The 26,742-nt window shown below is 41.5% G+C and overlaps 1 long non-coding RNA gene across 1 annotated transcript; it reads left to right on the top strand.

Moving 5' to 3' along the window:
* The first annotated feature begins 5,230 nt into the window (after positions 1-5,230).
* LOC138872432 (uncharacterized) lies at positions 5,231-22,443 on the top strand. Its single transcript, XR_011400793.1, has 5 exons — positions 5,231-5,301; positions 5,792-5,843; positions 13,762-13,813; positions 14,521-14,618; positions 22,316-22,443. It is a non-coding gene; the product is annotated as an uncharacterized lncRNA (long non-coding RNA).
* Positions 22,444-26,742: the final 4,299 nt, after the last annotated feature.

The raw sequence follows: 26,742 nt of genomic DNA, 5'->3' as shown, positions 1-26,742 counted from the left end.
TGGTCCACACTTCGAATTTGACCAAGCGGTACCGAGATCAATTTTTGACTTTTTGGGGAAAATGGTAGAAAATCTATAATTTATCATTGTGTATGAATTCCTTAGCCTTTATTGATATTGTTAAATTAATTTGGACTAGATACAAGTAATTTGGAGGCGAATTCTAAAAAAAAAAAAGTAGTGTTTGAGGCTTGAGTTGGCCGTGGAAATTCGAGGTAAGTGTTTGGTCTAACCTTAGCTTGAGGGAATAGGTATCGTTCTATATTTGCTATGTGCTAGTGTAGTGTACGACGTATAGGTGTGGTGACGAGTATCTATACGTCGTTGTCAAGCATGCCCGTGAGTCTTAAATTGAAATCGTTGTGTTCTTAATAAGTATTACAAATGCCTAAGTTGTTGATTCTCGGTGTTGGGTAAGAATTATGATTATTCTTGTGGCAATTGTTTATGGTTGAGTATTGGTTCTAGTTGAGGCTTCTTTTGTGAGGTTAAATGTTGGAACAATTATGGTTATAGTTGATTCCCTTGCCGGGATGTATTTACTTCTTACTGTTGGTTCCCTTGCCGGGATGTGTTTATCCTTATTGTTGATTCCCTTGTCGGGATATTGTTGTTTCCTTATTGTTCTCTTGTTGGGATTCTTTTGTGCTTGGTGTTGAATTGTATAATGGGGTCGGGTTGCACGCTATAACAATATTATATGGGATGAGGTTGTACCCCGCAACATGGAGTAATAAGAGAGGACATGAGGGGTCGGGTTGCATGCCGCAACAATGATATATGATTGGATCGGGTTGCACAGCGCAATAATGATATATGATTGTATCGGGTTGCACGCTGCAACAATGATATATGATTGGATCGGGTTGCACAGCGCAACAATGATATATGATTGGATCGGGTTGCACGCCGCAACATGGTTATATGATTTGGATCAAGTTGTGCGCTGCAACAATAAATAATAAGAGTGGATATTGACTTGTTATTGTTTCCTTATTCTTACTGATGCAAACCTTAAAATGTTCTTTATGTTTTTCTCCTGAGTTACTATTGTTACTTGATATTCCCCCGCAGCATGCTCCCCTTCCCATCTTTAACTGCTAGTTTCTGTTATTATTGCTTGTCGTATATGCTTTAACTGCACAGGTTTATTTGGTAGTCTCGTCTTAGCCTCATCACTACTTCGCCGAGGTTAGACTCGACACTTACTGGCACATGGGGTCGGTTGTGCTGATACTACACTCTGCACTGTGTGCAGATCTCGGTACTGGAACATACAAACCTTAGCTAGGGGTTGTTGCCTTCACTCCATTAGGAGACCCGAGGTAGACTTGCAGGCATCCGCAGGCCTTGGCGTTCCCTCCCTATCTAGTTTCTTTCTGTTCTTTAATATTCCAAAGACAGACATGTACTTTCTTGTTCAAACTTTATTTGTAGTTTTCTTAGATAGTCCATGAGATTGTGACACCAGTTCTGGGTGGTTTATGTTATAGATTTGTATCAGTATTAGCTTAAAATGTTACATTTCATTCTTATGTTTTAATATTTCCGCTATTTATAAAATGTTAATCTACAACTGTTAAGGGATTAAAAATGAAAAGGGAAAAGTAATTAAAATCATTGGCTTGCCTAGCATTCACTAGTAGGTGCCATCACGACTCCCGAGGGTGGGATATCCGGGTCATGACAGTAAATCCAGTAGGTTCAAAAATTTGGAGAGAAGAAATAATAATAATAATAATAATAATAATAGGTAATTGTAGTGTAACGATCCAACCGGTCGTTTTGAGCATTTTCACATTACTAGGTTGTTTGAGGGAATGAGTAGTTCCGTGTGATGTATTATGACATATGTGAATCGTCGGTTTTAGTTTTTAGGTTATTCGTAATTGATTTAGAAGAATGATTCCCAGCTAGAAACTTCAAATTGAAAGGTTTGACCAAGTTTGCCTTATTAATAATTGACCTCGGATGAGATTTCTGATGGTCCCGTTAAATCCGTTGGGTGATTTTGGACTTAGAAGCACGTCCGGATGGTGATTTAGAGGTCCGTAGTGGAAATTGACTTCAAATGGCGAAAGTTGTAATTTTAGAAAGTTTGACGGGGAATGGAATTTTTGATAAAGAGGTCGAATTCCTACTCCGGAAGTTGGAGAAGGTCCATAAGGTCAAATGTGACTTGTGTGCAAAGTTTGAGCCCAATCAGACGTGATTTGATAGGTTTCGGCATCGGTTATGGAAGTTGAAGTTTCAAAGTTCTATGATTTCGAATTGTAATGTGATTCGTCATTTCGATGTTGTTATGTGTGTTTTAAGGCCTCGAGTAGGTCCGTCATGTTATGTGACTTGTCGGTATGTTTTTACGGGGTCCCGAGGGACTCGGGGTTGATTCTGGACGGTTATCGGATCGAAAGATGGAGTTGAGTGATTGTTGAAGGTGAACTCTGATGGTGTAATTGCACTTGCCGAGCTTTGATCGCAGGTGCGAGCTCGCATGTGCGAGCAGGGGCACACAAAAGAAAATTTTGGGTTGGTGAACTGTAGTCACAGGTGCGAAGATTCTCTCGCACCTGCGTGGTTGTAGAAGCGGGGTGTTAGGCGCAGGAGCGGACGTTTGCGTAGGTGCGATAGGCTATCCCACACTTGCGGTTGTGCAGATGCAGGGAAAGTACCACAGAAGTGGAGGCCCAACTTTTGTATTTTTACCGCAGAAGCAGAATTTTGGTCGCTTTTGCGACACCGTAGATGCGGTTAAGTGTCCGCATAAGAGGAAGTGCTGGGCAGAATGATAAATACAAGGGTTCACAATTTTGGCTTCATTTAGCATTTCCAAGCTCGGATTGAGGATTTTTTTGGAGGAATTCTCACCATAGGAATTGGGGTAAGTGTTCTCTACTTAATTTTGATTATATTTCATGAATCTATCTTGGATTTTAGCAATTGGTTGATGAATTTTAAAAAAGAAATTGGGGGGGTTTTGGCCTAAAGTTTCTTAATATGATATTTTGAGTTTGAAAACCGATTTGTAGTCGAATTTGACTGAAACTAGTATGGTTGGACTCGTAATTGAATGGGTTGTTGGTTTTTATTAGTTTTGTCGAGTTTTGAGGCGTGGGGCCAGGTGTGATTTTTGGCCGAATTTTGGATTTGATTTAGGATTCTATCTTTATCATTTGTAATTACTTCCTTGGACTTTATCTGATGTATTCAAGTTGCTTTTGACTAGTTTTGAGCCGTTCGGAGGTCACTATGCGTGAGATGGCATCCTTGGAGAAACGCTTGGCTTGCTCGGAGTTGTAATTGGCTTGTTTAAGATAAGTAACTCTTCTAAACATAGTGTTGACGGTATGAAACCCCAAATTACGTGCTATATGGTTGATGTTGAGGTGACTCACATGCTAGGTGACGGGTGTATGGGCGTGCACCCTGTGAATTATGACTTTGTTGTGTCCAGGGTACTAGATAGTGGCCATATTTTGTTGATATCTATGTTTTCACCATGTGATTAAGTACCTGAGCTATCAATCATGCTAGATATCATGTTTTTTCTTTATGCTTATATTGTTAGGACCTATAGTGGTCGTTTCTTGCTATCATCTCACTGATTTTATTGATATTTCCTACTCAGTCATATTCATGCATTCATATCATATCTCAGTCTCAGTTGTTGTTTATTGATACATTATATCATTGTTGTCGGGCTAGTTTCATGACATTGTGATCCCGTGAGTGAGACTGGAGAGATTGATGACTGAGTGAGGTCGAGAGCCTGAGTGAGAGTGACATTGTGGGTTTGGGCTACATGCCGCAACATGTTATATTGATTACACTTTTGGGATCAGGCTGCGCGCCGCAGCGATATAGAGCTTTAGCTGAAGGAGCCCCTCAGTAGTTTGCAAACCCTAGTGAGCACAGTCAACCTTATGGCTATATGTATACGGATAGGATTGCATACCGCAACGAGCCTTATTGATATATGTATATGGATCGGGTTGCATGCCGCAACGAGCCTTATGGTTACATATATAGATATGGATCGGGTTACACACTGCAACGAGTATTGTACAATGTTGAGTAATTGAGTGTGCAGAGTATTGAGCACGTAAGAGATAATGCGAGACAGTGAGGTTGGGTACTCTGAGAGTGTGAGTACATGAGTTCATCACTAAGAGGCATTGCATTTGACATGCACACTTGATACATATGCATAGAGATGCATTTCCTTTTGCTGCCCAATTTTGTGACATTCATGATTTTTACCTATATCTTGACATGTAGGCATAGATATGTACTTTCCTCATTCTATCTTAAAATGAAACATTTACCAAATGAAAATGTTACAACCCATATCCACATGTGTTAGTTTATGCCATATATTAGTTAACATAAATCCAAAAAGGAATTATCTTTGAGATGATAAGAAGTCAATCCTATTGGTCTTAAGTGATACAAGAGTGTATAAGGGTGATTAACAAGTATTAGAAGTTAAATGAATCAAGGATGTTGTAACTCGTATTTTCAGGTAAATCTAGCGGTGCTTAATACACTCAAGAGGTCATGTATTAAGGTATTTTAATCATATAATATCCGTATCATAAGTCTTGAAGTCAAACGAGTTATGAAACAAAAGTCGACAAAAGTTGTCTCAACTTAGGTTCATAATGTTACGTAAACATTAGGTCAAATGTTTCTAATCTTTTCTCCTAATTTAAAAGGAATTACGGGGTGATCTACCAACTAAATTAAAGATCTATGAGTATAATTTCCAACGCATTAAACCGTTTATCTATACGATCTCGGAGTAGAGAGATATTCGCGTTTTCGCGAGACTGCGCCAAGCACCTCTCTATGGGGCCCACTAAGTCGGTTTAAGATATTTGGACCTATATAGGATGACTCCAACCCGTTTTAAGTCATTTCTTTTCACTATTTTCAGACCTTAGAACCCTAGGAACATCCTCTCAAGGTTCTCTCAAGATTCAAGACCCAAAAAAAGGGCAAACAACACAAATCAAGTGTCGGGAATTCCGTGGCGCTAGTAAGTCTCTTGTTCTTCTTGTTGTTGCTCATTTTTGTGTCGTTCCAGCTCGTGTGGGAGGTTGTTTTAAAGGGTTTATGTTCTGTAAATACTCCCTCATGTTCTTAATATCAATCCTAGGTGATTTCAAGCCTTCTAAAGTGATTCTAGTGCCGAAAAACACTAATTGATCGCTAGTTTCGCTTTTTTGTTGTTGTGGCAGCATTGGAGGGATATTTCATGGAAATTTAAGGTCAAATTGGAGTTGTTCTTTCTGTATAAAGGTAAGGAACCTCTTACTCTATATGTATTTAAGATTATCCAAGTTGCGGCTAAGCCATTGAAGCTAGAACTTGTGAAATATATATCGAAAGGCTTGGTAGTAATGTTATTGTTTTGTGGACTGTTTTGTGTTGCTGTTGGACTGCATATTTTACTACTATCTTGTGGAGTTTTGGAGGAGGAAGGGTGTGGAGAAACACCATATATATGTAGGGTTATGGGCTGATAGTTATTCGTAACATTTCCAGGTTGTTTGACACGACTACGGTGGTCGTCGTATGTATGGAGTGATTAGGCTGTGTGTGGACTATTTTGGGAGGCTCAATATGTTTATTATTGATGTTGTTTGGGATGTTTGGTGACTGTTTTGAATGGTGTGAGGTCATATATATAGGGGAGGTGCTGTCCGTTTCATCGTAAAATAGGTTGTGGTCGATACATAATAGTTATGACGCTTAAATGATAACGATAGTATCGTTTCTCTTATTGTAGACTAAGGAGTTTTGACAATTGCATAGCTTGAGATTGGGGCAGTATATACAAGGTATGTGAGGCTATCCCTTTCCTTCTTTTGCACGACTCCAATTGTACATAATGTAATGAACGAGCTTCCAAGATACTCTACTCTTAGAAGCTAGCAGCACTTACATTGTTTTCCCTCTTATGGAACGATTGATGTTAATGTTGCTTCTCTTATTCTTATGTTATCACTGTTGTTGGTACTTCCTGATTCTTATAAGGTTCATATTGAAGAGTTAGTCCTAATAACGTGTACAGTGCATACCGACCTTACGTCACTCCGAAAGGTTTAGAATGTGATTCCATGAGTCGAGCATGCATTATATATATGTATCTATTTTACTCTACCGAGCCACGCTATATTTGGCCGGGTACGACACCTATTGTGCAACCAATGATCAGTTGGGTTTTACCGAGCTCCATGTGGACGGGTACGATTCTACCGAGCCTTATGATGGTCGGGTACGCTTTTTACCGAGCCTATTATGGCCGGGTATGATATGATGATGATGATGCCCACAGAAGCGAATGCTTTAAAGGTTTATGTATTTATACATATGTATCATGCATTTCATGTCAGTAGCCCTCAGAGGTACTAAGATGTTACAGGTTGCATATTCTCTATCCTTGCTTACATTACTGATCGTATTTATGGTTCCCTGCCTTACATACTCAGTACTTTATTCGTACTGACGTCCTTTTATTCGTGGACGCTGCATGTCGTGCTGCAGGTCCTGATAGACAGGCAGGTGCAGCTCCCCCACCACAGTAGGCTGTCCAGTTCAGCGGTGATTGGCGAGATTCCTTCTCCGGACTTGCCTTGGTCTTGGTATGCATTTTTGTTATAGACATTATGGCTATGTCGGGGCCCTGTTCCGGCTATGTGTCAGCACTTATGTTCATTTAGAGGCTCATAGACAAGTGTCGACTCATGTATAGTTTGGTATGCCTTGTCGGCTGGTTTTTGTTATATAGTCTTTCATGGTAGCGTGGTAGCTCATACCTTATATGTAGTTTCTTGATTGTCTGGTCATCCCCTGCTATGTATGTTCATGCCGTCATATTTTATTGCTGGTTGTCCATGATCCAGGTCTACCATTTATATTGATCTCGTCAGCCCTAAAAGATAATAATGAAGGTTAGATGAAATGTACGTTGGTGCTCGGCAAGTATGGTCGGGTGCTAGTCATGGCCCTCCAGTTTGGGTCGTGACAAACTTGGTATCAGAGCAAGTCTGTCCTAGGGATTGTCTATGAGCCATGTCTAGTAGAGTCTTGATTATGGATGTGTAGCGCGCCACATTTATAATCAGGAGGCTACATGACATCTAGGGTTGTTACCTTCTTCCTGAATCTAGATCGTGCGTAGAGTTGAGTCGTAAGTGTTTGTCTCTAATATTCACCTTGTTTTTTTTCAGTGATGCCTTCGACTAGGAAGCAAACGATTAGTAGACGGCTTGATACAGCAGCGGGAGAGGGTACCAGTCAGGTGCCCCAAGTCAGAGCAGGACAAAGTGAGGCTCAAAGTGAGATGCCCTCTCATACCTCATCTACTCCATCTCCTCCAGAGGATATTAGAAGGCACCCAGCGCCTCCAGTTCCTCCGTCTGGCACTCCAGACCAGGATATGCGGAGTGCTTTGCAGTTATTGACTAGCTTGGTAGCTGCTCAGGCTCAGAGGCAGAATACAGGTGCTGCTGAGAAACCAGTTAGTACAAGAGTTCGTGATTTTATTAATTTAGACCCTCCAGTGTTTACCGGATCAGACCCCAAGGAGGACCCACAGACTTTTATTGACCAGGTTCATCGTACACTTCGGGTTATGCATGTTAGTGATACAGAGGCAGTAGAGTTGGCTTCTTATCGGCTACGGGATTTAGCGGTTCTCTGGTATGATAGTTGGGAGAGATCCAGGGGTCCGAACCCTCCTCCAGCTGTGTGGAAGGAATTTTCTGAGGCCTTTCTTCGTCACTACTTGCCAGTTGAGATACGACGAGCTAGAGCTGATAAGTTCTTGAACCTTAGACAAGGTAATATGAGTGTGCGAGAGTACAGTATGCAGTTTGATTCTTTGGCAAGGTATGCTCCCCATATGGTGGCCGAGATGAGTGATAGGGTGCATATGTTCGTGAATGGGTTGGGACCACATCTGATAAATGAGTGTACGACAGCCTCCTTGGTGGAGGGCATGGATATTTCCCGTATTCAAGCTTATGCCCAGACCCTAGAGGATCGTAAGCGCCAGCAGAGGGCAGTTAGGGAGCAGGATAGGGGCCAGCATAAGAGGGCGAGATTTGCAGGGTATTCTGATGACTTCAGAGGCCGCATCAGGCCACAGTTTTCGAGGAGTTCGGCGCCACCTGTAGCTAGTGCTCCTCCACAGTTTCAGAGGCCTCGATATGATCGATCCTATTCTGGTCCAGGTCAGAGTTCGCGGGCATCTGGCTCGCAACATCACAGGGATACTAGTCAGATGAGACCCCCAACACCACATTGTGATCAGTGCGGCAAGGCCCACTTTGGACTGTGTCGTCGAGGTTCTGATGCATGCTATTCGTGCGGGCAGCCTGGCCATATGATGCGGGATTGTCCTAATAGAGGAGGTGATGGTATGGCTCAGCCGACTGGATCTGTGTCTGGTTCTTCCTCATCAGTTCGACCTCCAGCACGGGGTTTTCAGCAGTCGACAGGTCGTGGTAGGGGTAGAGGTGCAGTGCCGAGTTCGAGTGGTGCTCAAAATCGAACCTATGCTCTAGTAGGTCGACAGGATCTCGAGTCGTCTCCAGATGTTGTTACAGGTATTATATCTGTGTTTTCTTATGATGTATATGCGCTGATTGATCCGGGATCTACATTATCATATGTTACACCCTTTGTGGCTAATAAGTTTGGCATTGAACCTGAATTGATAAGTAAACCCCTTGCGGTATCTACTCCGATAGGAGATTCTGTGATTGCTAGAAGGGTATATAGAGGTTGCACTGTGATGATTTGTAGTCGTCAAACCTCGGCAAATTTATTTGAGTTAGAAATGGTTGATTTTGATGTGATAATGGGAATGGACTGGTTGGCCTCATGCTATGCAAATGTTGACTGTCGTACGAAGATGGTTAGGTTCCAATTTCCGGGTGAACCCGTCATTGAATGGAAAGGGAACATTGCTACACCGAAAGGTAGGTTTATTTCCTATCTTAAGGCAAGGAAAATGATCTCAAAAGGTTACATTTATCATCTCGTTCGCGTTAGGGATGCGGAGGCGAAACCGCCTACTTTACAATCAATCCCTGTGGTCAACGAATTCCCAGATGTTTTCCCAGATGAACTCCCAGGCCTTCCTCCTGAAAGGGAGATTGAGTTTAGCATTGATGTGTTGCCTGACACTCAACCGATCTCTATTCCTCCATACAGAATGGCCCCGGCAGAGTTGCGAGAGTTGAAGGTGCAGTTGAAGGACTTGCTGGATAAGGGCTTTATTAGGCCTAGCACTTCACCTTGGGGTGCACCAGTCCTATTCGTGCGGAAGAAAGACGGGTCGTTACGGATGTGTATCGACTATCGACAGTTGAATAAGTCTACTATAAAGAACAAGTATCCACTTCCAAGAATTGATGACCTGTTTGACCAACTCCAGGGTGCCAAGTATTTCTCTAAGATTGATTTACGTTCAGGGTATCATCAGGTGAGGGTTAGGGAGAAGGATATTCCAAAGACGGCCTTCCGGACAAGATATGGGCACTTTGAGTTCTTGGTGATGTCGTTCGGGCTAACAAATGCCCCAGCAGCTTTTATGGATCTCATGAATACTATATTCAGGCCCTATCTTGATGTGTTCGTGATTGTATTCATTGATGACATTCTAGTGTATTCTCGTTCGGAGGCGGAACATGCGGGCCACTTGCGGATAGTATTACAGACGCTTCAGGATCGTAAGTTATATGCTAAGCTCTCCAAATGTGAATTTTGGTGGAACTCAGTAGTGTTCCTTGGCCATGTGATATCTGACGAAGGTATTAGTGTCGACACTCAGAAGATCGATGCAGTAAAGAATTGGCCGAGACCTACAACACCATCAGAAGTCCGCAGCTTCCTAGGGCTAGCAGGATATTATAGGCGGTTTGTGGAAGGGTTTTCCTCTATATCATCACCATTGACTAAGTTAACACAGAAAGCTACCAAGTTCCAGTGGTCTGACACTTGTGAACGTAGTTTTCAGGAGCTGAAGAATCGATTGACATCCGCACCAGTGCTCACTCTTCCTGAAGGAACAGAAGGTTATGTGGTATATTGTGATGCCTCAGGTATAGGTTTGGGGTGCGTATTGATGCAGCGTGGGAAGGTGATTGCTTATGCATCAAGACAATTGAAGAAGCATGAAAAGAATTATCCAACCCATGATTTGGAATTGGCTGCAGTAATATATGCTTTGAAGATATGGCGGCACTACTTATACGGCATCCATGTTGACATCTACACAGATCACAAGAGTTTACAATACATCTTCAAGCAGAAAGAGTTGAATTTGAGGCAGCGTAGGTGGCTTGAATTATTGAAAGACTACGACGTCGAGATATTGTATCATCCCGGTAAAGCCAATGTTGTGGCAGACGCTCTCAGCCGTAAATCAATGGGAAGCTTAGTACATATTGAGGCAGGTAGATGGGGGTTGATTAAAGAGCTTCATCAGCTTAGCCAATATGAGAATCAGATTGTTAGACTCTGATGATGGAGGTGTTACTGTACAGAATACATCAGAATCATCTTTGGTAGCCGAGGTAAAAGCACGACAATATGAAGATCCTATCTTAGTACGATTAAGAGAAAGCATTCAACAGTGTAAAAGTATGGCTTTTGGGATCGGAAAAGATGGGGCACTGAGATACCAGAGCCGATTGTGTGTGCCTAATGTGGCAGGGTTGCGAGAGAAGATTATGAATGAGATTCATCAATCCCGATATTCCATCCATCCCGGCTCGACAAAGATGTATCATGATGTCAAGGAGCAGTATTGGTGGGATAACATGAAGAAGTCTATTGCAGAATTTGTAGCCCAGTGTCCCAATTGTCAACAAGTAAAGATAGAACATCAGAAACCCGGTGGATTGCTTCAGAATATAGAGATTCCGACCTGGAAATGGGAGGTGATTAATATGGACTTCATTATTGGATTACCTCGCTCTTATCATAAGTTTGACTCCATCTGGGTGATAATTGATCGACTTACAAAATGTGCCCATTTTCTGCCAGTTAAGACAACTTACACGGCTGAAGATTATGCGAAGTTGTATATCAAGGAGATTGTTAGGCTTCATGGTGTGCCGGTATCTATTATATCAGACCGAGGAGCTCAATTTACAGCTAACTTTTGGAGGTCTTTTCAGAAGGGTTTAGGCACACAAGTGAATCTCAGCACTGCATTTCATCCGCAGACTGACGGACAGGCTGAACGTACCATTCAGACACTGGAAGATATGCTACGAGCATGTGTTCTAGATTTTAAGGGAAATTGGGATGACCATCTTCCACTCATAGAATTCGCCTACAATAATAGCTACCATTCCAGTATTAAAATGGCCCCATACGAGGCACTATACGGGAGAAGATGTAGATCACCAGTTGGATGGTTCGAAGTCGGTGAAACAGAATTATATGGGCCAGATTTGATTCACCAAGCTATTGAGAAGGTGAAAGTGATACAGGAGCGATTGAGGACGGCACAAAGCAGGCAAAAATCTTATTCCGATGTCCGACGTCATGATCTGGAGTTTGAGGTTGGTGATTGGGATTTCCTAAGGATCTCACCAATGAAGGGTATTATGCGTTTTGGGAAGAAAGTTAAGCTGAGTCCAAGGTATATCGGGCCATATAAAATTCTTCGACGGATTGGACAGGTTGCTTATGAGTTAGAATTGCCATCCGAATTGGAATTTGTCCAGCCGGTATTCCATGTATCTATGTTAAGGAAATGTATTGGAGACCCTTCTCGAGTCGTCCCTATCAAAGATGTACAAGTTACAGAGGACCTATCATATCAAGAAGTGTCAGTGGCGATATTAGATCGACAAGTCCGCAAGCTGAGAACAAAAGATGTAGCTTCCGTCAAAGTATTGTGGAGGAACAAAAATATGGAAGAAATGACATGGGAAGCAGAAGAGGAGATGAAGTCTAAATACCCTTACCTATTCCAGAATGAAGATAACAAGGATGCTGGTGGAAGACAGGATACATTGGAAGGTGAAACGGCTCTATGAGGTAAGCAATAATTTGAGAATACTCCTCCTTAATACAAAATGGTGATATGTAGATAATGTAAATATGCATAATGCTTTGTGTAGCCTTGTGAAGCCATATGTTGGGCTTAATTTCTTGCAAGTTTTGCTAGTGACCATTTTATAGGGGAAAATTGATCGGAAATTTCCATTGGAATCCATGATGATTTAAACTCCCCATGAACCCTTACATTCGAGGACGAATGTTCCTAAGGAGGGGAGGGTGTTACAACCCATATCCACATGTGTTAGTTCATGCCATATATTAGTTAACATAAATCCAAGAAAGAATTATCTTTGAGATGATAAGAAGTCAATCCTATTGGTCTTAAGTAATACAAGAGTGTATAAGGGTGATTAACAAGTATTAGAAGTTAAATGAATCAAGGATGTTGTAACTCGTATTTTCAGGTAAATCTAGCAGTGCTTAATACACTCAAGAGGTCATGTATTAAGGTATTTTAATCATATAATATCCATATCATAAGTCTTGAAGTCAAACGAGTTATGAAACAAAAGTTGACAAAAGTTGTCTCAACTTAGGTTCATAATGTTACTTAAACATTAGGTCAAATGTTTCTAATCTTTTCTCCTAATTACAAGGAATTAAAGGGTGATCTACCAACAAAATTAAAGATCTATGAGTCTAGTTTCCAACGCATTAAACCGTTCATGGATACGATCTCGGAGTAGAGATATATTCGCATTTTCGTGAGACTGCGCCAAGCACCTCTCTATGGGGCCCACTAAGGCGGTTTAAGATATTTGGACCTATATAGGATGCCTCCAACCCGTTTCAAGTCATTTCTTCTCACTATTTTCAGACCTTAGAACCCTAATAACATCCTCTCAAGGTTCTTTCAAGATTCAAGACCCAAAAAAGGGCAAACAACACAAATCAAGTGTCGGGAATTCCGTGGCGCTAGTAAGTCTCTTGTTCTTCTTGTTGTTGCTCATTTTTGTGTCGTTCCAGCTCGTCTGGGAGGTTGTTTTAAAGGGTTTATGTTCTGTAAATACTCCCTCATGTTCTTAATATCAATCCTAGGTGATTTCAAGCCTTCTAAAGTGATTCTAGTGCCGAAAAACACTAATTGATCGCTAGTTTCGCTTTTTTGTTGTTGTGGCAGCATTGGAGGGATATTTCATGGAAATTTAAGGTCAAATTAGAGTTGTTCTTTCTGTATAAAGGTAAGGAAACTCTTACTCTATATGTATTTAAGATTATCCAAGTTGCGGCTAAGCCATTGAAGCTAGAACTTGTGAAATATATATCGAAAGACTTGGTAGTAATGTTATTGTTTTGTGGACTATTTTGTGTTTCTGTTGGGCTGCGTATTTTACTACTATTTTGTGGAGTTTTGGAGGAGGAAAGGTGTGGATAAACACCATAAATATGTAGGGTTGTGGGATGATAGTTATTCGTAACATTTCCGGGTCGTTTGACACGACTACGATAGTCATCGTACGTATGAAGTGATTAGGCTGTGTGTGGACTATTTTGGGAGGCTCAATATATTTATTATTGATTTTGTTTGGGCTGTTTGGTGACTGTTTTGAATGGTGTGAAGTCATATATACAGGGGAGGTGCTGTCTGTTTCATCGTAAAATAGGTTGTGGTCGATACATAATAGTTATGACTCTTAAATGATAACGATAGTATCGTTTCTCTTATTGTAGACTAAGGAGTTTTCACAATTGCATAGCTTGAGATTGGGGCAGTATATACAAGGTATGTGAGGCTATCACTTTCCTTCTTTTGCACGACTCCGATTGTACATAATGTAATGAACGAGCTTCCAAGATACTCTACTCTTAGAAGCTAACAGTACTTACATTGTTTTCCCTCTTATGGAACGATTGATGTTAATGTTGCTTCTCTTATTCTTATGTTATCACTGTTGTTGGTATTTTCTTGATTCTTATAAGGTTCATAGTGAAGAGTTAGTCCTAATAACGTGTACAGTGCATACCGACCTTACGTCACTCCGAAAGGTTTAGAATGTGATTCCATGAGTCGAGCATGCATTATATATATGTATCTATTTTACTCTACCGAGCCACGCTATATTTGGCTGGGTACGGCACCTATTGTGCAACCACTGATCAGTTGGGTTTTACAGAGCTCCACGTGGACGGGTACGATTCTACCGAGCCTTATGATGGCCGGGTATATTTTTTACCGAGCCTATTATGGCCGGGTACGATATGATGATGATGATGCCCACAGAAGCGAATGTTTTAAAGGTTTATGTATTTATACATATGTATCATGCATTTCATGTCAGTAGCCCTCAGAGGTACTAAGATGTTACATGTTGTATATTCTCTATCCTTGCTTACATTACTGATCGTATTTATGGTTCCCTGCCTTACATACTTAGTACTTTATTCGTACTGACGTCCTTTTATTTATGGACGCTGCATGTCGTGCTGCAGGTCTTAATAGACAGGCAGGTGCAGCTCCCCCACTACAGTAGGCTGTCCAGTTCAGCGGTGATTGGCGAGATCCCTTCTCCGGACTTGCCTTGGTCTTGGTATGCATTTTTGTTATAGACATTATGGGTATGTCAGGGCCATGTTCCGGCTATGTTGCAGCACTTATGTTCATTTAGAGGCTCATATACAAGTGTCGACTCATGTATAGTTTGGTATGCCTTGTCGGTTGATTTTTGTTATATAGTCTTTCATGGTAGCGTGGTAGCTCATACCTTATATGTAGTTTCTTGATTGTCTGGTCATCCCCTGCTATGTATGTTCATGCCGTCATATTTTATTGCTGGTTGTCCATGATTCAGGTCTACCATTTATATTGATCTCGTCAGCCCTAAAAGATAATAATGAAGGTTAGATGAAATGTACATTGGTGTTCGACAAGTATGGTTGGGTGCTAGTCATGGCCCTCCAGTTTGGGTCGTGACAGAAAAGTTTTGGGAAAAAGTAACAATTTTCAAACTTACTCATATGGTTGACGATTTCGGTAAAGGATTTGGATTTTCACTGATATACTTGAAAAGCAGAACTGTTTCGGAAAACTATGAAAAGGCTAACATTTTATCTCTGAGCTACTTCTTTATTTACTTACTTTACATAGTTATGAACTGCTATTGGTTATTGGTGTTGGACCCGACCTATGTTCCAGCTCATCACTACTTTCAACCTAAGGTTAGGTTTGTTACTTATCGAGTACATAGGGTCGGTTGTACTCATACTACACTTCCTGCACATTGCGTGCAAATTTTGGATGTCGATATTGTTGTGCATTGCAGGAGCTAGATTAAAAGGTGCACCTGCGTCCCTGTTGTAGCTGCATCTTGTTCATGGTAGCCTTAGATTATAAAACTCTATTTATGTACTTTTCAAACAGAAGATGTATTTACTTCATATTAGCTTTGTAAACTATATTCTTAGAAGCTAATGATTTGTACTACTAGTCCTTGGGAAATGTATAAGATTCAGATAACCTATTTGTTTAATTGTCTTATTAATATTATTGAACCTGAATAGTTATTAGTTGGCTTACCTAGTGGGTTGGGTTAGGTGCCATCACGACTAGTAAATTTTGGGTTGTGATAGATTGGTATCAAAACTCTAGGTTCATAGGTTCTACAAGTCATGAGCAAGTTTCTAGTAGAGTCTTGCGGATCCGTATGATGACATCCATACCTATCTTTGAGAGGCTACAGGACATTTAGGATATACTTCCCATCTTTATTTCCTTATCGTGCGGCATTGATTCAGCTTGAAGCATAGCTCTTTGAACTCCTTCCATGCATTCGTAGGCACACATGAGCGCTCGAAATTAGCTATGCATCGATGACATGTGATTCCCTAGATGAATTGCGAGATGTAATTTCTGTATGTTGATAATGGGCCAGTCTGGAGGACTTGAGGCCGGGTTTTGATAGAAACTTGAGCACTGAGATGTTGATTGTGTGAGCACGTTCCTTTGGATTTATATGTTCGGTAGTGTCCATATTAATGGAACTTATGGCCGGATGGCTACATGATGAGTATGATGTGACTGCAAGATGTGTTCATATGATTTAAATGTGACGAGAAGGATTTTCTTGAGGTATAGAAAGAACTATTTGGTGCTTGATTCCCATCCTGATTTGACATATAGTCTCAAGTTATGAGTGTGTTGAAGGATCCTTTTCATGTTGTTTAGTTGAGGAGTGAAGTAGATTTTCATGTCGTGATATGAGTTCAGACTCAGGAAGGTTAAGTGGTTGCGTAATAGTTTGGCTGTGGAAGGGTATAGAAAGATGTCAGTTTGAGGCTAAGCTTGTGGGTTATCTCTTGCGGGATGTCCTGAGGTTATGTGATCCCTATGTTATTTTGTAGCGAGTTCTCTTTTACCGGTGAACTATATGTGTTACAATTTGAGTTTAGATCGTTTATGAGAGTAGACTTGACTATTACAAGGGTGAATGCGAGAATTGCAAATGATCTGAGATATTACATGGTTTGTGTTACATGAGCTTATGAAGGATTTAGTTCATTTTAGTGTGGGATTTTGGCATAGAGTTTGGGTATTGTAAGTTATCAGATGCTTTATTCCTTGGCCTTGCGCCAAGTGGGGGAGTCTGTTATCGATGGGTTGTATTATGTTTTATAGGTATATAGGAAAACATTGAATGATTGAGTTGTTGTTCGTAAAGGATGTAGTGTGCCTGGAGTAGGGATTCACTCGATTGCTTAGAAGTGTGGAGTACTTCTTAGGGGGTTGGTGTGCAAATGGGGCATATGTCATTTAGCCTGTTCGATTAGTTTAATTGAGATTTGAGCAGAGTAAATGATTCTCAAGAATGGTTCTAATGGATTCAAGATTTATATGTAACAATTGAGAATCTTCAGGATGTGTATTTGGCTAGAAACTGAGATTTACATTGGATGGTGTCAAGACTAGTGGCGTTTATACATCATTATAGATTCTACATATCAGCATCAAGAAGATGAAGGTAATGGATTTAGATTCATAGGAAGTCTCTTTAGAGTAAGTATTTTGGTTGTGGCACTTTTGGGATACTTATGAGGGAATTCAGTGACTTATGAGCCTTAGGGCAGTGTGGTTCTATGCTAAAGTTCATGGGGCAAGTTTTGATTAAGGTTACTAGTGTTCTAGCAAGGAAATATATCAATTTGAAGGAAATTTATAAGGAACTCGAAGAATTAGGACATGTTGGTAGTAGGTTGGACCTGCACATTAATGGATATGATCGGTTCTTTAGGTTTTTATAATGTGGCTAGTCTCTACAGGTGTCTCGTGGCAATGCTCTTGGGTTTTTGGTGACCTGCATGTCTTGGTTGAGTTAGAGAGAATTAGATCTGATGGTTTTATTATAGGTAAATGAGTTTCAAAAATTTCTTAATAGTTTTTACCACGGTTCGAGGAGTATATTCCCTAATGGCATAAGGAGCATGTGATGTACAGTGATTTCTCCTAGATGAAATTAGATGGAAGGTCCTTGGCTAATTGAGTATGTAGTTGCTTGTGACAAAGAGTAGATTATGAAGTTCTCGTATTTTTTATATGATTGCAGGGTATATGTGGTGTGATGTGTGGGATGGAGATTTGCATGAGCAAGGTCACAGTTCAGTTTTGAAGGGAAGACCATAAAATTCTTAGGCAGCATGGACGGTTTCAGATGACTAGGTAAATGATATTACTATTTGGTATGGTTTAATGAAAGTGTACATTTCAGAAGGGGCAATATGTTTTGATTTATGGATACTTCATTGGTATTGCGGCACCCTCCTAGTTGATCGACGGTTGATATTCGGATTTTGCTATGTGGCACGAAAGAATTCTAGAAGTATTCCTCGTGGGATGATCGTGTATGAGAGATATGTTAGATATTCGGGCAGTGGAGTTGGGAACGGATATGGTGATTCGTGTGCTCTATGGATTGAGAGACTGGGAGTTCTCATAAACAAGTTATTTTGTGGTTGTGGACTGTGAAGATGTGGGAAAAGCTAGCTAGATGATAGTATGTATTATGGTTCAATCATTGTGGACTTTCGGAGGGTTATTCATCTATCTATGGATGACTAGAGATGATTTGAGGGTCCATTAGTAGACCCAATTTGGATGTATATTCTACACCGAGCCAGATTGGTTGGCTCCATATTGCTATTATTGAGGGATGTGCCATTCGGTTAGAGTTGATTTATATTTGTATCGAATATGTTCTATGTGCTACTCTTTCATGTTGTGGGGTTTGTGATTCGTTGGTTATATGCATGCATGGTATGGTTTTATTTGGGTTTTACAACACAATTTGAGCGAGATGGGTATTTGGGTGTTGCATGATTGATTGCGCATTGGTTATGTTCTTTCGGGCTTGTCCGGCATTGCGCCATTTGCTTTTTTGTGGTTATGGTAATTCACTTTGGGAACTTGATGTTGAATCGTACATGGTTGTTGATATTGAGCAAGGTGGCTTGAGGCATATGCCATGGACCAATGTTGGATGGGGTCATGCATTATAGCGGAGTTTTATTGGGGTATGATCCTTTGTGATAGATTCGTGTATTTTTGTCATGTGGTGTGTGATGGGTTCTTAGCATTGCGTTGTGGTGGTAATTGTTAAGCCTGTGGGACAATTCTCTCATTTGACTCATTTTCCATGATTTGAGTACATTTGGATTGTTGCTTATTGGTGCACAAATTGCACGGGTTATGGCTTTAGATTTTATTGATGTGTCATGTCACTAGAGTGGTCGTGTTGGATGAGATGAGGTCATTGGACCTAGAATGGATACTATCGGAATTGATTACAACATGTTGGAAGGATAATATCGAAGGTCGGCTTAGAAAATTTGCTATAGTTCTTGTCGAAGAAGAGGGAGATTCCACAGCTGGTTGATCTGATGAATGGTTATGAGCTTCTGCGTGCTTCTTTCATCATTGGCAGTATATGAAGGTGTTAGAGTGAGGCTTTGTTTGATAAGAGATTTATTACCGGCATTAAGTTATTTTGAGAAACTACTATGATTAGAAATTATCGCTATGTGTATTTGAGTTTTGCAGTATATCATGTGATTACTTCTTGGGTTATGGATATGGCTTGATACAGCTTGTTTAGACTTACACAGTGTGTAGATGCGAGGTTCTAATCTTATTGTAAATTTCGGATGTTGGAAATTGAATTCTAAGGCTTATGGGCAAGGTTCAATTAAGATATTTTAGTTATGTTATGTTATCAGACCTATATGGGATATGGTGACATAGGATCACCCCCGGTTATGTGCATGGTAAGGTTACTCGGCGATTTGATGGCTTTTGGAACAACTCCGGGCACATTCGAGGATGAACGTATATTTAAGTAGGGGTGGATGTAATGACCCAACCGGTCGTTTTGAGCATTTTTACTTCGCTCGGTTTTTTGAAGGCATGAGTAGCTCCGTGTGATGTATTATGACTTATGTGAATCGTCGGTTTAGGTTTTCAAGTTATTTGGAATCGATTTAGAAGAATAATTCCCAGCTAGAAGCTTCAAATTGGAAAGGTTTGACCAAGTTTGACTTTTTAGTAATTGACCTCGGATGGGATTTCTGATGGTCCCGTTAACTCCGTTGGGTGATTTTGGACTTAGGAGCGCGTCCAGATCATGATTTGGAGGTCCGTAGTGGGAATTGGCTTGAAATGGTGAAAGTTGAAATTTTGGAAAGTTATATCGGGAGTGGATTTTTTGATATCGAGGTTGTATTCCGGAAGTTGGAACAGGTCCGTAATGTTAAATGAGACTTGTGTGCAAAATTTGAGTCTAATCGGACTTGACTTGATAGGTTTTGGCATCGGTTGTGGAAGTTGAAGTTTCAGAGTTCTATGATTTCGAATTGTGGTGTGATTCATTGTTTCGATGTTGTTATGTGTGTTTTGAGGCCTCAAGTAGGTCCGTGTCATGTTATGGGACTTGTCGTTATGTTTGAACGGGATCCCAAGGGGCTCGGGTTGATTCCGAACGGTTATCGGATCGAAAGATGGAGTTGAGTGATTTGCTGACGGTGAAGTCTGCTGGTGTAATCGCATATGCGGAGCTTTGATCGCATGTGCGAGCTCGCAGGTGCGAGCAGAGGCACGCAAAAGTGAAGTTTGGGCTGGTGAACTATAGTCGTAGGTGCAAAAATTCTCATGCACCTGCGTTGTAACAAAAGCGGGGTGTTAGGCGCAAGAGCAGATGTTTGCGCAGGTGCGATGGGATGTCCTGCACCTGCGGTTGCGCAGAAGCGGGGAAAGGACCGCAGAAGCGGAAGCCTAGCTTTTGTATTTTTACCACAGAGGCGGAATTTTGGTCGCTTCTGCGACACCAGATGCGGTTAAGTGTCCGCAGAAATGGAAGTGCTGGGCAGAATGATAAATACAAGGGTTCGTGATTTTGGCTTCATTTTAACATTTCCAAGCTCAGATTGAGGCGACTTTTGGAGAAATTCTCACCATAGGAATTGGGGTAAGTGTTCTCTACTCAGTTTTGATTATATTCCATGAATCTATCTTCGATTTTAGCAATTGGTTGATGAATTTTAAAGAGGAAATTGGGGGTTTTGGCCTAAAGTTTCATAATATAATTTTTTGAGTTTTGAACACCGATATAGAGTTGGATTTGAGTGAAACTAGTATGGTTGGACTCGTAATTGAATGGGATATCGGATTTTATGAGTTTTATCGAGTTTCAAGGCGTGGGCCAGAGTGTATTTTTGGCCGGATTTGGGATTTGATTTAGGATTCGATCTCTATCATTTGTAATTGCTTCCTTGGGCTTTATCTGATGTATTCGAGTTGCTTTTGACTAGTTTTGAGTCGTTCAGAGATCGCTACGCGTGAGATGGCATCCTTGAAGCATCGCTTGACTTGCTCGGCGTTGGAATTATCTTGTTTAAGATAAGTAACTCTTCTAAACTTAGTGTTAAGTGTATGAAACCCTGAATTATGTGCTATGTCATTGATGTTGAGGTGACGCACATGGTAGGTGACAGGTGTGTGGACGTGCATCCTGTGAATTGTGATTCTGTTGTGCCCAGGGTACTGGATAGTGGCCCTATTTGGTTGATATCTATGTTTTCACCATGTGATTAAGTAATTGATCTATCAATCATGCTAGATATCATGTTTTGGTTTTATATTGATATTGTTAGGACCCATAGTGGTCGTTTCTTGCTGTCATCTCATTGACTTTATTGATATTTCGTACTCAGTCATATTTATGCATTCATATCATATCTCAGTCTTAGTTGTTGTTTATTGATACATCATATCATTGTTGTAGGGCTAGTTTCATGACATTGTGAGCCCGTGAGTGAGACTGGAGAGATCGATGACTAAGTGAGGTCGAGGGCATGAGTGAGAGTGATATTATGGGATCGGGCTGCACGCCGCAACTAGTTATATTGATTACACTTTTGGGATCGGGCTCTGCACCGCAGCGATATAGCGCTTGACCTGAAGAAGCCCCTCTGGAGTTTGCACACCCCCAGTGAGCGCAGTCGACCTTATGGCTATATGTATATGGATCGGGTTACACGCCGCAACGAGCCTTATGGCTATATATATATATATATATGGATCGGGTTGCACGCCGCAACAAGACTTATGGATATATATATATATATATATGGATCGGGTTGCACGCCGCAACGCGTATTGTATAGTGTTGAGTGATTGAGTGTGCTGAGTATTGAGCACGGTAAGAGATAATGCGAGATAGTGAGGTTGGGTACTCTAAGAGTGTAAGTACATGAGTTCGTCATTGAGAGGCATTGCATTTGACATGTGCACTTGATACACATGCATAGAGATGCATTTCCTTTTGCTGCCCGATTTTGGTAGCATTCATGACTTTTACCTGTATCTTGACATGTAGGCACAAAGATGTACTTTCCTCATGCTATCTGAAAATAAAACATTTACCTGATGAAAAGTATTGGAAAAAAGTTACAGTTTTTAAATTTACTCATATTTTTGACGATTTCGGTAAAGGATTTGGATTTTCACTAATATGCTTGAAAAGCAGAACTGTTTCGGGAAACTATGAAAAGGCTGAGCATTTTATCTCTGAGCTACTTCTTTATTTACTTGTTTTACGCTGTTATGAACTGCTATTGGTTATTGATGTTGGACCCGACCTATATTCCAGCTCGTCACTGCTTTCAACCTAAGGTTAGGTTTGTTACTTATCGAGTACATGGGGTCGGTTTTACTCATACTACACTTGCTGCACATTGCGTGTAGATTTCAGATGCCGATGTTGCTGTGCATTGCGGGAGCTGGATTCAAAGGTGTACCTGCGTCCCTGTTGTAGCTGCCTCTTGATCATAGTAGCCTTAGATTATAAAACTCTGTTTATGTACTTTTCAAACGAAAGATGTATTTACTTCATATTAGCTTTGTAAACTCTATTCTTAAAAGCTCGTGATTTGTACTATCAGACATTGGGAAATGTATAGGATTCAGATAACTTTTTTGTTTAATTGTCTTATTAATATTATTGAACCTGAATAGTTATTAGTTGGCTTACCTAGACGGGCTGGGTTATGTGCCATCACGACTAGTGGATTTTGGATCGTGACATGTAGGAAGAAAGTAATGATTAGCTAAAGAAGAATTCTTGGTTAGGAATTTGAGAGAGTATGATGGCTAATGACCATCTTATTTATAGCATGAAAATGAGTTTAGTTTCATGACAAATGTCTGACTTACTTGTCAACTTTCTTTCATGCAAGATGACAACACATCTCACGCAAAATGACACTTGGCTTAGCAAGACCATTTATCAAACAATCTTTTAAATCAATGCCACATGTAAAAACTTTTGTCATGTGCCAATTATCTAAGAGTATTTGGCCACAAAGTTTTATGCAAGAAATCATTTGAAAATAGATAGGACATTTGTAAATTAAAAAAAAACCATGACTGTTTAAAATTTGAAAATACTCCCACAATTTTTACTTGAATTGGTTACAATCAGAACAATGCTTAATATCGGCAATGTGCGAGCTTAAGTCCTTATATAATTACAATAGCCTAATCAGAACGTAGTCGGCAAAAACATTGTCCATTTAAGCAACCACATTAATTAAGAAATAAATTTTTTCGTGCCGTCTCAATTACAATACACCTATATAATTTAATTCAAAATTAAGTCAATAAATACAATGTGTATAAATGAAGGAAAAACTCGATTAATATTTAGCCAAGTACTCCGAAACCACCTATTTCTTATTTTGATAAGTTCGAAATAACACCCTTTAAGGACAAGGGCCTTCGCCAAAGAAGAGAAGGGTTCGACCTCGATCGAAAGACGACGGTTTTTATTTCGATAAGTTCGAAATAACACCCTTTAAGTCCAAGGGCCTTCGCCAATAAAAAGAGAAGGGTTCGACCCCGATCGAATGATGACGGGCTGTTATTTTGATAAGTTCGAAATAACACCCTTTAAGGCTAGGGGCCTTTGCCAAAAGAGAGAAGGGTTCGACCTCGATTGAATGAAGATGGGCTGTTATTTCGATAAGTTCGAAATAACACCCTTTAAGGCTAGGGGCCTTCGCCAAAAGAGAGAAGGGTTCGACCTCGATCGAACGACGACAGACATTTATTTCGATAAGTCCAAAATAACACCCTTTAAGGCCAAGTGCCTTCGCCTGAAAAAAGAGAGAAGGGTTCGACCTCGATCGAACGACGACGGGCTGTTATTTCGATAAGTTCGAAATAACACCCTTTAAGGCCAAGGGCCTTCTCCAATGAAGAGAAAGGTTCGACCTCGATCGAACGACGATGGGATGTTATTTCGATAAGTTCGAAATAATACCCTTTAAGGCCAAGGGCCTTCGCCAAGGAAGAGAAGGGTTCGACCTCGATCGAATGACGATGGGCTATTATTTTGATAAGTTCGAAATAACACCCTTTAAGCCCAAGGGCCTTCGCCAAAAAAGAGAAGGGCTCGACCTCCATCGAATGACGACGGGTCGTCATTTCGATAAGTTCAAAACAATACCCGTTAAGGCCGAAAACCACTGGAAGGAAAGAAAAATCGGGACTCGCCATACGGGCATCTATCTTGCACCAAAGCCATAAATAATTGAAATAAAAGTGAAGTACAAGACAAATAGCGAAGAAAAGAAATATCATTTATACAAAGTCACAGTGCGGGCTATCGCCACTTAAATATGGCCCAAGCCAACCAAAAAAAAAACAACGACACAAACGAACGACAATCGACAAACAATTGAAAATAAAAACAAAGGAAAACATTCTTCATTCGGCGTCATCACCACCGTCACCAGCACCATCACCATCACCACTATTATCACCGTCTCCAAGAGGTTCTCTATTACCATCATCCGCATCCCCATTATCTTTGGGCGTCGTTGTGTCATACCCACAATTGATGCGAGCCTCTCGTGCTTTCGCTCGCGCTTCTTCATAAGCATCCTCAGCCATGATGCCCGCCTCCCACAAACACTTATATATATCCCGCTGGGCTTCAGCATAAACCCAGAGCTCATGCATTTGGCGGGGAATGGCAGAGGAAGATGACTCAACTTGAGCCAATAATCGCTCATTTTCTGCCTCCAGAGCCGCAACCCAATCTCCCAGAACCAATGCCTCCTGATCAATCACGCTGATGCGTTCCTCGAGCCTCGCCTCCCTGAGGGTAGCTATCGCTCTCTCCGACTCCTATTCAGATTGGAGGATGCGTATGGTGTTCTCCAGGGCCATCACCTTCGCTAAAGCCTAGGACCAGACACTCTCAATGCTCTCCAACCCAACGACTTTACTCTCTAGCGCAGTCAATTTTCTCATCCACTCCATGCTCATCGCCTTGATCTTGACCAAGTTCCGGTCCATCTCCGACTGCATCATCCTCAACCTTCCCTGCATATGCTCGCATTCCGCTGCAACCCCCTTACCAAACTCGAGCTCCTCGTCCTTAATTCGAAGCTGCTGCTCGAGTGTGCTCTTGCTGCGGATGGTCTACATCAATTCCTGGTCCCTTTTCTCCAACTTCTCACCAAGAGCCCGATTACGGGGATCCGTCCTCAGTCGCTCATGCATCTCGCGACACCTATCGTGGTAGCGACGATATTTCTCCAACATCTTCAAGAAAATCCTTGCCCAGATGTTGGCCATGCGAATGCTTTCCACTTCCACCATATATGCCTGGAAAACGTAAAGACGAGGTTAGAATAGTACTTTCGAGAAGGGCAAAAGCATAAAGCAAAAATAAAATGTAACGTACCCTTAAGTCTATGACGACTACCTCGTCCATCAACTCAGCATCGGGAACAGACCGAAGGGACTCATTCTCAGCTTTAGAGCATAACAGACTGAATTGCAGTACCAGATCCTCCCCTTTCACCAAGAGATTAACGCCATAAGGGAACTGAAGAATACGGGCCGAGCCCCCGCATTAATCACCGAATGAGTAAGACCCTCCTCAAACATCCTAACACCATCGGGGTCCAGGTCTGACTCAGATTCATAGTTGTCAACCACCACGCCTTTTCCCCTTTCTGTTGCTGAAGAAGAAGCACGACCCGCTGCAGAAGATGAGGGCACGTCTGAAATCATGATGGCAGCCCCAGAAGTCTGATTCTCCATCGCGACAGGTTATTGGTCACCAATAACGGTAGGGATTTCTGATTGAGCCAAGATGACAGCAAGAGTTTCTGATTGCTGATCGCGGACACTGATGATTCCAACGGTTTGCTCCGTCCTTATGGGTGGAGCCGCAATAGCACCCTCTCCAGAGCCTGTTCGAGGAGAGTTGTCTAGATGAATTACTATTGGGGGAGCCATCTCAAACTCTACTCTGCGTCTCTTCGATGGCCCCTCTTCCTCTCCAGTAGAGGGTGACTCGCCCGTTAGGCGAACGAGATCGGTCGGAACTTTGTCATGAGAAGTGGCCCTCGCCGGAGTAACCAAGGCCGCAGACTCAACTGAAGCATCCCTCGATGAAGGTCGGGCGGTAGGTACTACAATAGGACGAGCTAATACGGCCGGCTGGCGGAAAGCTAACGGAGGGGCCCTTGCTCTCCCCACCCTCCCTGACAACGACGAACGACGCCTAAGAAGCTAAACAAAAAGAGGAAGAACAGTAGATAGAGACAACACCTCACCTGTAAGGGGCCTGCGTTCGAACCTCTTATAAAAGGTCGACCATGTGCAAATCCCCACTGTATGGGGAAGAATGACTTCCACCCATTCACGGATACCTTTGATAGGCAGATGGGGAAATCTCTCAGCTGCAAAGACGAGATAAAGCTTAGTTCTCGCAAAAAATGGTTGAGCATTTCACTAACTAAAATGCAAACTTACGTGCGAAGTTCCATCTCTCAGGGAATCCCGTTGGGTCTGCCACAATATGTTCAGTCCGCACATAAAAGTAATTCTCATAGAAACGACGGTTGGTCCTGTCATCCATCTTTACCACCAGACCCCTCGACCCCCGAGGGCGCATGTGAATCATCAAACCACAAATAAGTTGAGGAGCAAAGATGCTGAGCATATGGTCCAAAGTAACCTCACGACCGGTGAGTTCCGCATACGTGAGCAGCATAAGAAATATCTTGTACAAATATGGCGAAAGTTGGGCGGGACACACTTCGCAGAAATGGCAAAACTCCATTACCAACAGGGGAAGAGAAAGTGTGTACCCT

Source organism: Nicotiana sylvestris, chromosome 7 (genome assembly GCF_000393655.2).
Source record: "Nicotiana sylvestris chromosome 7, ASM39365v2, whole genome shotgun sequence".
NCBI lineage: Eukaryota > Viridiplantae > Streptophyta > Magnoliopsida > Solanales > Solanaceae > Nicotiana > Nicotiana sylvestris.
Note: the sequence above shows the minus strand (reverse complement) of the source record. Positions and strands in the feature narration are given on the sequence as shown.